This window comes from Caretta caretta, chromosome 2 (genome assembly GCF_965140235.1).
Source record: "Caretta caretta isolate rCarCar2 chromosome 2, rCarCar1.hap1, whole genome shotgun sequence".
NCBI classification, from domain to species: domain Eukaryota; kingdom Metazoa; phylum Chordata; order Testudines; family Cheloniidae; genus Caretta; species Caretta caretta.
The window spans coordinates 21,716,866-21,732,362 of NC_134207.1; positions in this window are offsets into that span (position 1 = coordinate 21,716,866).

Sequence of the window (15,497 nt, forward strand, 5' to 3'; positions counted from 1 at the left end):
GCCAACATCTATTGCTAAGGTTAACGATATTTAACCTATTTGCTAAATATGTTCCTGGTAGATTTTTCCTGCCCAGGAAAAATCTGGTAGTAGCAGACACTCTGTTACAGATCTTAGCATCACATTCAACTACCCATGAGCTCAAAGATGATGTAAAAATGTACATGGATGCTTTAGACACATACAGACCTGTGCAGGAAAAGAGCCTACTCCTGCTACAAAAAGCAAAGCTTCACAGACTTGCAATTTCAGTAAGTTCTAAGTTTACACTGGGGCAGCTGGTCCAAGTATCTAAAGGACACTAAGGAAGTGACAAGAGCAGGGGTAGGCAAACTATGGCCCGCAGGCCACATCCGGCCCGCCAGCCGATTTAATCCAGCCCTCAAGGTCCTGCTGCGGAGCGGGGCCTGGGGCTTGCCCTGGTCCCATGCTCCAGCCGGAAAGCGGGGTCGGCAGCCGCTCTGCGCGTGCCTGCCACAGTTCTGTGCAGCTCCCGGAAGAAGCAGTATGTCCCCTCTCTGGCTCCTACATTTAGGGGTAGCCAAGGGGCTCTGTGCGGTGCCCCCACCCCAAGCACCGCCCCCACAGCTCCCATTGGCCAGGAACTTCAGCCAATGGGAGCTGCAGAAGTGGCACCTGAGGACAGGGCAGCGCACAGAGCCACCTGGCCATGCCTCCGCATAGGTCCCGGAGAGGTGACATGCCACTGTTTCCGAGAGCTGCTTCAGGTAAGCACCACCTGGAGCCTGCACCCCTGAGCCAAGCCCCCTGCCCCAGCCCTGATTCCCCTCCCGCCCTCCGAACCAATCAGTCCCAGCCTGGAGCACCCTCCTATACCCCAAATCCCTCATCCCCAGTCCCACCCCAGAGCCCACACCTGGAGCCGGAGCCCTCACCCCCCCACACCCCAACCCCCTGCCTCAGCCTGGAGCCCCCTCCTGCACTCTGAATTCCTCATTTCTGGCCCCACCCAAAAGCCTCCACTCCCAGCCAGAGCCCTCACTCCCTCCTGCACTCCAACCCCAATTTTGTGAGCATTCATGGCCCACCATGCAATTTCCATACCCAGATGTAGCCCTCGGGCCAAAAAGTTTGCCCACCCCTGGACAAGAGACTACTTTGCGGTTTGTGGACAAATAAGCAAGTCAAATGGACTAATGATTAAAAGCAATTGTATCATATTTCCATACGAATTGAGAGAAGAAATCCTAAACCTAATCTATGAAGGATATCAAGGATTAATTTTCAGAGTAGCAGCCGTGTTAGTCTGTATTTTCAAAAAGAACAGGAGTACTTGTGGCACCTCAGAGACTAACAAATTTATTTGAGCATAAGCTTTCGCATCCGATGAATGCATCCGATGAAGTGAGCTGTAGCTCACGAAAGCTTATGCTCAAATAAATTGGTTAGTCTCTATGGTGCATCAAGGATTAACTAAATCCTGTGAACAGGCCGATTGATCAGTGTGGTGGCCAGGCAGCAGCAAGGACTTAAAGAATGAAGTATCCGCATGTGAACACTGCAGAACTAACAGACCAATACAACACAAACAATCTTTAATAACAAAACCTCTACCAGACAGACCTTGGAAGAGACTAGCTGCAGATTTATGCAAATTCTGAGGACATCATTATCAGATCATAATGGACTATTTTTCCAAGGATACGGAAAAAATGTACTTGAGAGACATACCATGTCACAGTGTTATTGAGAACTGAAGTGCACTCTTGCTCTCTTTAGTATTCCAGAACAACTAGTGAAGGACAACAAACCACAATTCACTGCAGCAGAATTTAAGTCATTCAAGAATTATCTTGATCATATTACTATCAGCCCACATTACCCACAAGCTAATGAAGAGGCTGAGAGAGCTGTACAGCCAGCCAAGAAAATCCTACAGTAAGAAGATCTATTCCTTGCTCTTCTGAATTACAGATCAACACCAAGAAGCTAATGAATATAGTCCAGCACTACTCCTGATGGGAAGACAACCCAGAATTACTGTTCAGATTTGTTCATGTCGAATCGGATGGAGAAAAAGGATGGAGAACTCCAGCTGTAGTGAAGAAAAAGAATTCAGGACCCAGATCATATGTGATCGAGACTGACAGGGGAGAGTTCAATAGAAAAGGTCAACATCTACAGACTATTCTTCCAAAAGAATAATCACAGGCCCAGGCATGCTTGGTTTGGAATCTCATGGGCTAGTCATTTTTTTTTTGTCTTCATGGTATACAGACATCAGCTGATACAAATCTTAGCTAATCATCACTGGAGGTTTCTAAGAACAGGTTGGACAAATACCTGTCAGGGATGGCCTAGGTTTATTTGGTCCTGCCTCAGTGCAGGAGGCTGGAATTGAAGACTTCTTGATGACCTTTCTAGTTCTACATTTCTACGATTTCTATGAAACTATAATTGGGGAGGAGAGAGAGAACACTAAACTTACATTATTCATTATTTTAGCATTCGGTACCGTTCAAAGTAATACAACAGACTTATCAGTCAAGTTGCAATAATGAGTGACAACCGGCTGCTTGACAACTAGATTTTTTTCTCCACCTCTGAAATAATGGGAATAACCTTTCCTATTTACTTTTGGGATGTGGTAAATTAGTACTTTGGCTTCATTACAAAAATTAATTAAAGCAGTCCCACAATAGCACCATTCATTGCTATACTTCTCTTTCCCTGAAGAATGTCTCCATGTCAGTTCTCTTTAGTTTGGGTCCCAAATTCCACTACATGCTGGACTGCCCGTGTTATTTGCCTAACTAGAATAGATTTTTCTTTTGTCCATCTTCCATATCTCTTTGGAAAGGCTCCTGTTATTTAATTCCAAAGTGTTTCTATTGTCGCTTTTGTTGTAGAAGCTATGTACTAGCAGACTCATGGTCTGACCTTATTTACTTACAAATGCTTTCTCTTGTAGAATTTGCTGTAGAACATCTACTTGAATTGTCAGGTGTAACTTATGGATAACAATCTGTCCTATTGACATCTTAAGTGTATAGCTTTGTAGAAAAAGGTTCATGATCCATGTGTTTTAATCAGTTTAAAAAAAAGTATAACCCTGTTTAGTCCAAAATTATGCATATTAATTATTATTATTTGTATTGCATGTATAGTATAGCTGGATTTCTGCCCACAGAAATACATTCACCTATTTTTTTTCTAAACTGTTTCCATATGAATGTAATGCTCATGAAAGGTGCTGGATTTACAGGCCTGGAGAATAAAGCCCTCTCTTTAGAGGAGGAAGCATTCTATAATGCTTCACATCACCAGGTACAGTTGTGGATGAACATGTTAATTTCAGTGCATACCAATAAATATGGGTCACAAAAGAGAGTTCTAGAAACAATTAAAGCAGTTGTAAAGGAAAAATGACCTTCTAAAAATTGTTGCCTGCTGAGAAGTACAGAAGAAATTCAGTTCAAGCTGATATCATCCCAAATAATTAGTGTTTGTAGGAAATAGCATCCAGAGGTTGAAGAGGAAGAAGAGGCTGTATGAAAAGTGCTCGACTGATAGATGTATTGGAGAGGTAAAGTCATCATTTTAAAAGAAAATATCAATATTGCTTGAAAAAAGAACACACTGACTGTTTGGGAAAGTGACACTCATCACAGGCACCTCTTCTGCAGGGTGCCTAACTTTAAGCACATGTGTAGTCTGGAACTACTTAAGTGTTTAATGCAATGGTGGGCAGCCTGCCACCTGTGGGCCGCATGCGGCCCATCAGGGTAATCCGATTGCAGGCTACAAGACATTTTGCTGTCGTTGACCATCCGCAGGCACAGCCCCCTGCAGCTCCCAGTGGCTGTGGTTCACCATTCCTGGCCAACGGGAGCTGAGGGCCCCAGGGATGAGCTGGCTGCTACTTCCCGCAGCTCCCTTTTTTCTTTTTTCTCACTTTGCAAATTTCCCATGACCAGAGTTTGGTTTTCCCCCCTTATTTTTAATAAATAACACACACAAGTCTTTTTGAACCTGTTTTGTTTTCTGATAGATGAGATACAATGAATTGTTTAATGGGAAACAAATACGTCATGCTTGTACAGGTCTGGGAATATGTTTCTAGAGGCCCAACTTGCAGTCCTTACTCAGGCAAAACTCCCATTGAGAATAATGGGAGTTTTACTTGAAAATGTGCTGCAGGCCTGGGCCCATTTTCTAAATCTGTCAGCCTAAGAAGAATCTTGGCAAGCAACAATTTAATTTCCACTGATGTAAAATAAAAATAGCCAATAGCTGATTAGGATCACTTGATGATTACCTGTTCTGTTCATTCTCCTTGAAGCACCTGGCATTAGCCACTGTTGGAAGACAGAATACTGGGCTAGATGGACCATTGGTCTGACCCAGCATGGCCATTCTTATGTAATACAGTTCCTGATAATACAAAAAACCCCAAAGTCTGATCTTTTATTACTCACAAACAGCAATATTTTTGCTGTCTTTTTAGTAGGGAGAAGGGTTAGAAGTAGAATCCTGATTAATTTATACCATTTAGAAATGAGAGGATCAGCCTTGATGTGCTCTGGTTGAATGACATACTGTGTTTGATTTTGCTGAGACTGTACTTTACATCAATATAATATATTTAAAAGTTTATAACTAAAAGTGGGGCTGATGCAGTGCATAGGTATCTTACTGTGGAGTTGTTGCCTGTGGGTAGTCTTTAGACAGAGTTGCTGCACAGAAATAAACCCTTCTATGTAGGAACAGCAGCTCAGTTACTTTGCCCACAAGCACTAAATTCAAACTACTGCAGAGATATCTGAACTAAAATGGCACTTGGGAATAAGGGGGTGGGAGGGAAACACAAAGAAAGCACAAAAAAAATTGTGGTAAACCACAAATGCACCATTTCTGGGTTGGCACTGGTGGTTTAGGAACCAGATTGAAAACACCTGTTTCAGGAAAATGTGAAATTTCCACCTCACCTGCTTCCCAGCTGCAGATATGACAATCAATAATTTATGTAACTTACAAATAACCTAAATCCTTCACTAGTGCTAAGGAGCAATTATTATTTAATATTTATATTGCAGTCCAGATCCCAGGCTTTCAAAAGTCTACTACTGATTTTTGTTCTGTTTTTCTCCCATTTCTTTTGTCCCCTTTTCAGCAATGCTGCCAGCCATCTTACATTCTCATCCAATTAGCCCTTATACCCTGATCCCACCAGCTCTGAAAAGCCAAGCAGGGTTGTACCAGGTTGGCTCTGGGATATTTCATCTCCAAGGAACAGCTTGAAGATGTAGGAAGTGATGTTGGGGATTTAGGAGGTGGCACTTTCTCCGGAGTCAGTACTGAGTCCACGTGGAGAAAAATATGGACCTTCCTTTTAACTTCATTGAAATGCAAAGGCTTATCAGACGGCTTTAGGGAGAGACAGATTGGGAAAACAACAGCTATTATGCTCTTCTCCTAAGAATACTGGGAATATAAGGAGAAATGTGTGTGCTTGTTTGTTAAGCTTACATAAGTGTTTTAGGAAAGCTTGAGGATGAAAGACTCTATAGAAAAGTAATAGAGTGTTATAATATGAATGGCATCAATTTCTTAATGAGATATCTCAATTAATCATTACACCCTTTGGCTATCATATTTAACCACATCTACTTTCTGAACCATCAGCCACCTGGAGGTGCAGGTTCCTCCTGCATTGTATCATGGATGGAGCAATTTTTTCCTGGAGAACAACATTACATGGAATTAGCAACCCTGTAATTTAAAGGTGAATAACCATTTTTTGTAACTATTGGTCAGACTATAACCCTGATCGTGAAAACACTCAAACACATGTGTAATCTAGAGTCTAGACTTCAATGGGACTACTCACATGAGTACAGTTACATACATGGTTAAATGTTTTTAGGATCAGGGTCAAAATCACTGCTGTAGTTAAACACTTTAGGGGATACTGATGAAATAATTAATATTTTTAATGGCAATAATATTTTTCACTTACAATAATTTCCATTAGTATATCTCGGTGTTTGCAATCCTGGGCAAATATCATATCCCTATTTTACAGATGGAGAATCTGAGGCACAAGGAGAAGAAGAGATTTTCCCACGGTCATGTGGCAAGTCAGAGGCAGAGCTGACAATGGAATTCAAGAGGACTAGTAGCACTGACTCAAACCAAGTATAGTGACAACAGACATTGTCCAGAGTTCCTTACATATCTCTGACAATATAACTTCATTCTTGACCAGGAGCAGCCCTGCAGTTTCAGCAGAATAGGCCTCTTATCAGTGGACTGCCAAACGTGTTGAAGCGTGCCAGAATGTGTGGTGGTATTGTGATGCTAACAAATTTTAGGGTTCTCGCCTTTTTGAGTGTTGTCTAATAGACACACTCAGCCATTATGATATTGTGATGTCCTGGTGGCATGTTGCTATCCAACGTGTTTCATGGTAATGTCAGCGCTTGGTGATCCAATGCTGCAATGTAATGATGTTTCATAAGTTCTGAAATAGACTTTGGATGTAATTATGTGTTGCAATCAATGCTTGCAGAAGTGGTTTCCCATAACTAAATAAGGATGATTCTGGAAATACTGTGAGAGATGGCTACCCCTAGATTATGATGACACCACCAAACTCATTTTTAGTTATGCTTTAAACCACCATTTGGATTCAGCACTCCAAGGGAAAAGGCTAGTGCTGACAGAAATTCAGAGTATCTGTTCCACAGGAAATTTGGGCACAGCAAACCGCGGCCAGTGGGAGTCGTGATCGGCTGAACCTGCAGACGCGGCAGGTAAACAAACCGGCTCGGCCCGCCAGGGGCTTTCCCTGAACAAGCGGTGTTCCAAGTTTGGGAAACAGGGCTCTAAACCGACAGAAGAGAGCTCTCCTGTTGACTTAATTACTCCAGCTCCCGCATGTGGTGGTAGCTATGTCAGTGGGAGAAGCTCTCCTGCCAACATAGCGCTGTCCACACCGGCAGTTATGTCGGTGTAACTTATGTTGCTCAGCAGGGTGGCTTATTCTCACCCCTAAGCGACATAACTCATACCGACTTAAGCTGTAGTGTGTACGTAGCCCTACTAATAATGGTAGGTCCTAGATATTCCTGGGTGTGAGAGCTAACAGATTTCTTCACCAAATAGTCACTGAACCAACAAGAGGTGATGCCATTTTAGATTTAGTATTGGTAAGTAGCGAGCTCATAGTAGAACTGGGTGTAGAGGAGAACCTTGAGTTCGAGTGATCATGAGTTAATCCAGTTTAAATTCAATTAAAGGATAAACAAAAATAGATCTGCAACTAAGGTGCTTGACTGCAAAACAGCAAACTTTAAATAATTAAGGGAATTAATTAGGGAGGTGGACTGGACTGACAAACTCAAGAATCTGAATGTGGAGGAGGCTTGGAATTACTTTAAGTCAAAGTTGCAGAAGCAATCTGAAGGGTGCATCCCAAGCAAAGGTGAAAACTCAAAGGGAAAGGTTGCAGACCAAACTGGATGAAATGGCATCTCAAACAGGTATTAAGAGAAAGCAGAAAGCCTACAAGGAATGGAAGAAGGGATGGATCTACAAGAAAAGCTACTTCTTGAAGGTCAGAAAGTGTAGGGATAAAGTGAGAACTGCCAAAAGCCAGGCAGAGTTGGACCTTGTAAAGGAAATTAAAACCAATAGTAAAAGGTTCTTTAGCCATATTAGTAAACAGAAAACAAGGAAAAAAAGAAGTGGGTCTGCTAAGCAGTGAGGATAGGGATTAAAGATAATCTAGGTATGGCCCAACACCTAAATGAATACTTTGCCTCAGTTCTTAATAAGGGTAATAAGGAGCTTGGGGGCAGTGACAAGGTGGATAATGGGAACAAGGAAATGGAAGTAGAAATTACCACATCTCAGGTGGAAGCCAAATTTAAACACCCTAATGGGAGCAGATCAGGAGGGCTGGATAATCTCCATCCCAGAATATTAAAGGAACTGGAATATTAAATTGTTAGTCCAATAGGAAAGATTTTTGATGAATCCATAAACTTGAGGTCATACCCTATGACTGGAGAACTGCAAATATAGTACCTGTATTTAAGAAAGAAAAAAAAAGTGATCCAGCTAATTATAGGCCCTTTAGTTTGACCTCACTTGTGTGCAAGGTCTTAGAACAAATTTTGAAATAAAGTTATTAAAGACATAGAGGCAAATGGTATTTGGGATAAAATAAAACATGGTTTTACAAAAAGTAGATCATGCTAGACCAGCCTGATCTTTCTTTCAGAAGATAACTGATTTTCTAGACAAATGAAATGCAGTAGATCTAATCTACCCATTAAATGTTTTAGTAAAACATTCTGTATAGTTCCACATAGGAAATTATTAATTAAATTGGGCAAGATGGGGATTAATACAAGAATCTAGAGGTAGGTAGGGAACTGGTTAAAGTGGAGACTGCAACAGGTCATACTGAAAGGTGAACTGTCAGGCTGGAGGGAGGTTAGTAGTGGAGTACCTCAAGGATCCGTCTTGGGACAAATCTTATTTAACATTTAATGATCTTGGCACAATGAGTGGGAGTATGCTAATAAAATTTGCAGATGACACAAAGTTAGGAGGTATTGCCAATATAGAGGAGGACCAGAATATCAAACCAGAAGATTTGGATGACCTTGAAAACTGGGGTTTTAGAAATGGGATGAAATTTAATAGTGCAAAGTGCAAGGTCATTCACTCAGGGACTAACAACAAGAATTCTTGCTATAAACTGGGGATTTACCAGTTGGAAGTAACAGAGGAGGAGACAGACCTGGGTGTATTTGTTGATCACAGGATACTGTGAGCTGCCAATATGATACAGCCATGTGAAAGGCTAATGGAATCCTAGTATGCATTAAGTGAGGTACTTTCAGTAGAGACAGGGAAGTATTATTACCAGTCTACAAGGCAGTGGTGAGGCCTCACTGTAGTTCACTGTAGTACTGTTTTCAATTCTGGTCTTCCATGCTTAAGAAAGATGAATTCAGACTGGAAGAGGTGCAGAAAAGGGCCACTAAGATGATCAGAGGAATAGAGAACCTGCCTTATGAGAGGAGACTTAAGGAGCTTGGCTTGTTTGCCTACCCAAACGAAAGCTGAGGGGAGAATGTGATTGCTCTCTATAAATATATCAGAGGGAAAAACACCAAGGAGGGAGAGGAGTTATTAAAGTTAAGGGCCAACATTGGCACAAAAACAAATGGATATAAACTGGCCATCAATAAGTTTAGGATTGAAATTAGATGAAGGTTTCTAACCATCAGAGGAATGAAGTTCTGAAACAGCCTTCCAAGTGGAGTAATGGGGGCAAAAAAAACTACAGTAGAACCTTAGAGTTATGAACACCAGAGTTAAGAACTGACCGGTCAACCACACACCTCCTTTGGAACCAGAAGTACGCAATCAAACAGCAGGAGAGACCAAAAAAAAAGCAGCAAATACAGTACTGTGTTAAACGTAAACTACTAAAAAAATAAAGGGAAAGTTTAAATAAAAAGATTTGACAAGAGTAAGGAAACTGTTTCTGTGCTTGTTTCATTTTAATTACGTTGGCTAAAAGAAGCATTTTTCTTCTGCATAGTAAAATCAATGTTCAGTTGTAAACTTTTGAAAGACCAACCATAACATTTTGTTCACAGTTACAAACATTTCAGAGTTATGAACAACCTCCAGTTCCGAGGTGTTTGTAACTCTGAGGTTCTACTGTAACTTGTTTCAAGACTGAGCTTGTTAACTTTATGGAGGAGATAGTACGATGAAGTTGCCTATGATGGCATATGGGCCATCTATGACTGTTATTAACAAATATCTCCAATGGCCTGAGATGGGACACTAGCTGGGAGGACTCTGAGCTACTCCAGAGAATTCTTTTCCAGGTGTCTGGCTGATGGGTGTTGCCCATATGCTCAGGGTCTAATTGATTGCCATATTTGGGGTCAGCATAGGCGCCGATTGCGTGGGTGCTCTGGGCCTGGAGCACCCATGGGAAAAAATGGTGGGTGCTTAGCACTCACTGGCAGCCCCCCTATCAATGCCTCCCCCTTGCCCAGCACCTCCTGGCTACCTGCGGGCCCTGCCGATCAGCACCTCCCTCTTCCAGCGCCTACCGCCTGCCATGGATTAGCTGTTTCGTTGCATCAGGAGGTACTGTGGGGGAGGAGGGAGGAGCGAGGGCACGGCGCGTTTGGGGGAGGAGGTGGACCTGGGGTGGGAAGAAGCAGGGCAGGAAAAGATGGGGAAGAGGCGGGACGGGGGCGGGGGGAGAAGCAGGGCGAGGGTGGGGAATTGGGGGAATGGGGGCAGGGCCTGGGTGGAGCCATGGGGGAGCACCCCCTGGCAGATTAGAAATTTAGTGCCTATTGGGGTCAGGAAAGAATTTTTCCCCAGGTTCAGATTGGCAGAGACCTTGAGGTTTTTTTTGCCTCCCTCTGCAGAGTGGGGCACAGGTCACTTGTTGGTCTGAACTAGAGCAGTTCATTGAACTGCGACCCTCTTCTGACAACAAAAATTACTACACAATCCCAGGAGGAGTGGGGACCGAAGCCTGAGCTTGCCTGAGCTCCACCATCCCAGGCGGGGGAGCCAAAGCCTGAGCCCCACCACCCTGGGGGGGGGAGGGGTCAAAAGTCAAAGCACAGTGGCTTCAGCCCCAGGCAGGGGGCCTCTAACCCTGCTGCCATCAAGGGCTGAAGTCCTTGGATTTCGGCTTTGGCCCCGGGCAGTGGGGCTTGGGCTTCAGCTCTGGGCAGTGAGGGTCAGGCTTCGGCTTTGGCCCCAGACCCGAGCAAATCTAATGCCAGCCCTGACGACCCCACTAAAATGGGGCAGCCACCCACTTTGGGGTCCCGACACACAGTTTGGGAACTGCTGAACTAGAGTAAATGGTGGATTCTTTGTAACTTGAAGTCTTTAAATCAAGATTTGAGAACTTCGGTAACTCAGCCAGAGATTATGGGCCTGTTGCTGGAGTGGGGGAGTGAGATTTTGTGGCCTGCGATGTGCAGGAGATCTGACGAGATGATCATGGTGGTCCCTTATGGCCTTATAATTTAGGATTCTATGAGTCTACACTACAGTGATACACCAGCTTATGTATCTAAAAAATGACCAAAGTAATGCAATCTTCAAGGAATTGACTGAAACATCTCCTTCCACTGTCCTTTCTATTTAGAACCAGATTCACCTCTATCCTGTCCCATACACATATGGTATGATGTGGCTTTTATTATTACAAACCTTGCACATCAGAAATACTGACTCAACAAAAGGAGGAGATACTAAATATTACCTATGGTAAAAGAATGTCCATCCCCTAGACTGAGTGACTGAAGGGAATGATAATGTGATACAAACCTTCATCTCTAAGTTGCTGATTCAAATCTATCCCCTTTGAAGGCTGTTTGGTTGGTTATGGGAAATAAGTTGGTGTTCACAGTCCAATTCATATCAGGCAGGTGCCCATATCACACACTACTGCCAGAATGGGCACTAGTCAGAATTCTCTTTAGAAGCAGCTAGGATTTAATAAGCTGTGGAGACTGAACTACTCTTTCAGACCAGGAGGTGTCCGTCCAGGGCACAGCTAAGGCTATCTGGTAGAGAGCAGTGAGAGTGTCTTCCACTAATGCAGTGGTTCCCAAACTTATGTGGTGCCTCCCATTACCTTAGTGTAATCTGTCTCACTTCCCCCGCCCCCAGGATCAGGACTGTGGCTGGGAGCCGGACTGTGGTCAGGGGCCGCGGCTGGGGCCAGAGCCATGGCAGAGCTGGGGGGCAGAGTGAGGCTGGGTGGCACTCCCTCCCCACCCCCTTTGGGGGCTGGCCTGGGCCTGCCAGGCCCCCCAAACGTTCCTCCGTGCTCCCCACAGTTTGGGGACTATTGCGCTAATGGGTGTGCTGCACTGGCTTTATTGAGAGTGAGGATCACTCTGGCACTTTTCACTAGCACTAAATTAATGTAAATAAATTAACCCATCACATATATACATTAATAATACAGAGAGCAAAAGAGTGAGAGTACTTATGCAAGGTGCAGAGCATATTATTTTTCACTTATATTTTCCTGATCCTCATCTGGGAGCTTATTAAGTTGTGCAATAATTCAGTCTAATATCCCACCAGTGCAGCTCCACCAGGGATAGCAACAGTAGAAACCCAGTGCCCCAGTCTTGAAAGTACTTGAGCACAGGATTAAGTTTCCACATTGTGACTATTCCCACGAATTTCAATGTGATGCCACTATGGCCCTGCCTGATCCTGCAAATACTTACCTTTACTAAGCAAATGTGTAAGTGCTTGCAGGACTGGGGTCATAGTGCATAAAATCAAGCACAATCATAATTCTTTGCAGATTTGGGGCCTCACTGTAGAAATCTTTTGAACTGGATGAAATTTTAATAGACCAAATGTTGGTGTTTTGAGAGAAGTATTTTTATTTGATATAAATGCTCAGACTATCAACCTTAACAATAAGGATTACTACATTTCTGGATTTATGTGTAAGGGGACTGTTGCCCGCTTACTAACATTCAGTGGGGGTGTTTTGGTTGGCTAGCTCCCAGTACTAAAGTGGGAAGAGTCTATGGGAAACTAGGACCCTGAGACTGAGACCAATGCTCCAGGTCAGCCTGAATGACAGGGCGGGCAGGCTAATCAGGGAGTCAGGAGGCCAGGGAGGTCCTGTCCTCCATGTGAGCTGGATTTGTCTGAGTCAGATAGTGTGGGGCTGAGCTAAGGAGAAAGCGAGGGCCCAAGCTAAGCTGGGGAGCAGAGCTGTGCGAGAGCCAGAGGGACCAGAAAAACAGTCCAGAGAGAGCAGACCCTGTGCTGGGAGCAGAGCTGCAGCCCCAGAGCTAGAGGCACAGCCCAGAGAGAGCAGACTTGCCCTGGGAGCAGAGCTGCAGCAACCAGAGTCAGAGGGGCCAGAAAAGCAGCCCAGGGAGCTGGAGGCAGAGCAGCAGAGACAGAGTGGTGGAGCTGGGGCTGGAGCAGTAGCAGTCTCCGGAGCTGGGTGTGGTGAGCAGCTGGGGAGAGCGAGGGGGACCCTGGGCGGCAGGCCCAGCACAGGGAGACGCCTCAGCCAAGAGGCTCTACAGGCCAGGCTTGGATCATAACCCCGACAGGGCGGGGGGCGATACTGGGAAGAAGGGTCCTACCACTTAGAGCCTGAGAGCGTGTGGCCACTACCAGAGTGAGTGTCCAACCCACAGCATCCCTGCAGCACAGCCAGAGCCTGAGAAGGCGGCCTGGGACTCACAAGGAACAGACTGTGAACTGCCCTGACGTTCCAGAGACACTGTTTGTGATGTTCCCTGCCACATTGGGGTGATGTATTTCCTTTAACCTTTCCCATTTTTCCTTATTCTTTTTAAAATTAACTGTTGATTAAATAACTTGCATTTGCTTTAACTTGTATGTAATGGTCAGTGGGTCAGAGAAGTGCCCAGTGCAGAGAGAGTACCCCGGAGTGGGGACACCTTAGCCCCTGTCCTAGGTGACCACAGCAGGGTTGGGGGTCGAGCCCCCGAGGAATCCTGGGCCCAGCCTTGTTGGAGTTACGAGGACTCTGCCAGACAAGAGAGTGGAAGGGCAGTCCTCAAGGGCAGGGAGGCCACTGGGTAAAGGAAGTGGGAACGAGGACTCAAATCCTTTCGCTAGCCCCCTTCACCGGGGTAGTGCAGAAGCCAGGAAAGTTCCCCACAATAGCGGGACTGTTCCCCCACTTACATATGGGTAGGGCCCAATGAAATTCACAGCCATGAAAAATGCATCATGGACTGTGAAATCTGATCTCCCCTGTGAAATCTGGCTAGTGTAGGGGAGGGGCAGGACTGGGCCCTCTCTTACTGGGTGCGGATCTCCAGATGCTAGTCCCAGCTGAGCTGGGGAGGAAGGGGACTTCCTCTTCCCCTGCAGAGGCCACTCCTGGGGCTCGGTCAGACCCATCTCCTGGAACCTCCCCCGAACGCAGGTAGCTCCGCAGCTGCTGGCTGGGAGCCCAGCTCTGAAGGCAGCACCACTGTCAGCAGCAGCACAGAAGTAAAGGTGGCAATACTGCAACCCCCCTTAAAATAGCCTTGCAACCCTCCACGGTCCCCTTTTTTGTTGGGACCCCCATGGTTACAACACCGTGAAATTTCAGATATAAATATCTGAAACCGTGACATTTAAGATTTTTGAAAGCCTATGACTGGAAAATTGTCCAAAATGGAACGTGAATTTGGTTGGGCCCCATTTATGGGATAATACGCACACGCACCACCTATTATTAAAGTTGCTCTACACTTTCAATTATAAAATGTTGTTTTCAGTTGCTTATAACTTTTAACTGTTTGGGCTGAAATTTTCTATGCCAGGCATCTGCCTCAGGCTGATTTGTCTTGGGGGAAGGAGGGTGCGAATTTCAGCCAGAATGGTTCAGCTGTTTTCAGTAACAAGGATATTATTATCAAATTGCCCATGGTAAAAAAATATTGGTAACTTTTTCTTTGAACATGTCTAGCACCTTCATGCTTTTGAAGGTGAATGGCTTTTGTGTCAGGGATGTGCCTTTTGCAAACCCTGTTAAAGTCTGCTCAACTTTGGGGAAGTTATAAGCCATTTAAAAATTGCTGTTTGCATATGCTTATTAGAAACTTGCAAAACCTTTGCAGTTAAATTCCCAGAAGGTTAAATTGCATCTTTGGGGTGCTATAAGCTGGGACTTAGAATGGAGAGCTGAGAGGCAGTCTCTCCTGTGTTCTCAATTCCCTCCCCCAACCACCACTTGGCCCATGCAGTGTGGAGCAGATAGCTGCCTGATTCAAATGCAGAGGGGACAGGAACCACACCTGAAGTGTGAGGGATAGGGATTTGATTGGGACAAGGAGCCTGGGGGAAGGAGACTGGGACTAGAGAGGGAGGGAGAAAGGGAAGCTGGGACTGGCTAGGGAAGGAGAATGGGACTGGGACCAGGACTGGCTGGACAAGGAGGGGTGGGAGCCCAGAGGGATGAAACCAGGACTTGCTGGGCAAGGAGACTATGACTAGGATGAGAAGCCTAAGGAATGACGACTGAGACTAGGTAGGTGAGGAGAATGGGACTGGGATGAGTAATCAGGGAGAGGGAAGAGACAGAAGTAGACTGGGAGAGAATGGAGGGAACAGAGTAGAAGAGGATCAAGTTAGAGAGTAATGGGCAGAAGACGCTTGTGCCTTGGAGAGTACAGTCTTCTACAGTGCCTGGGATGGAACCCAAGACTCACAAATCTCATCATGCCTTTGCTATCAGCAAATATCTATGAAACCCGAGCACAAAGCATTCCATCCCCCTCTAGTGCTAGTCCACATAGAGGATGACAGTCCACTACTGCTATCAGTTACTCCATTAGCTTACCTGGTAAAAGTCTGTGCAATAGACCTAATGATGAACCATGTGATTATCAGCATGATGCCCCATGATAGAATTTATTTTTTCAGTTTGCTTTTTTAAAAACCTAGGACATTAGACACTCTTT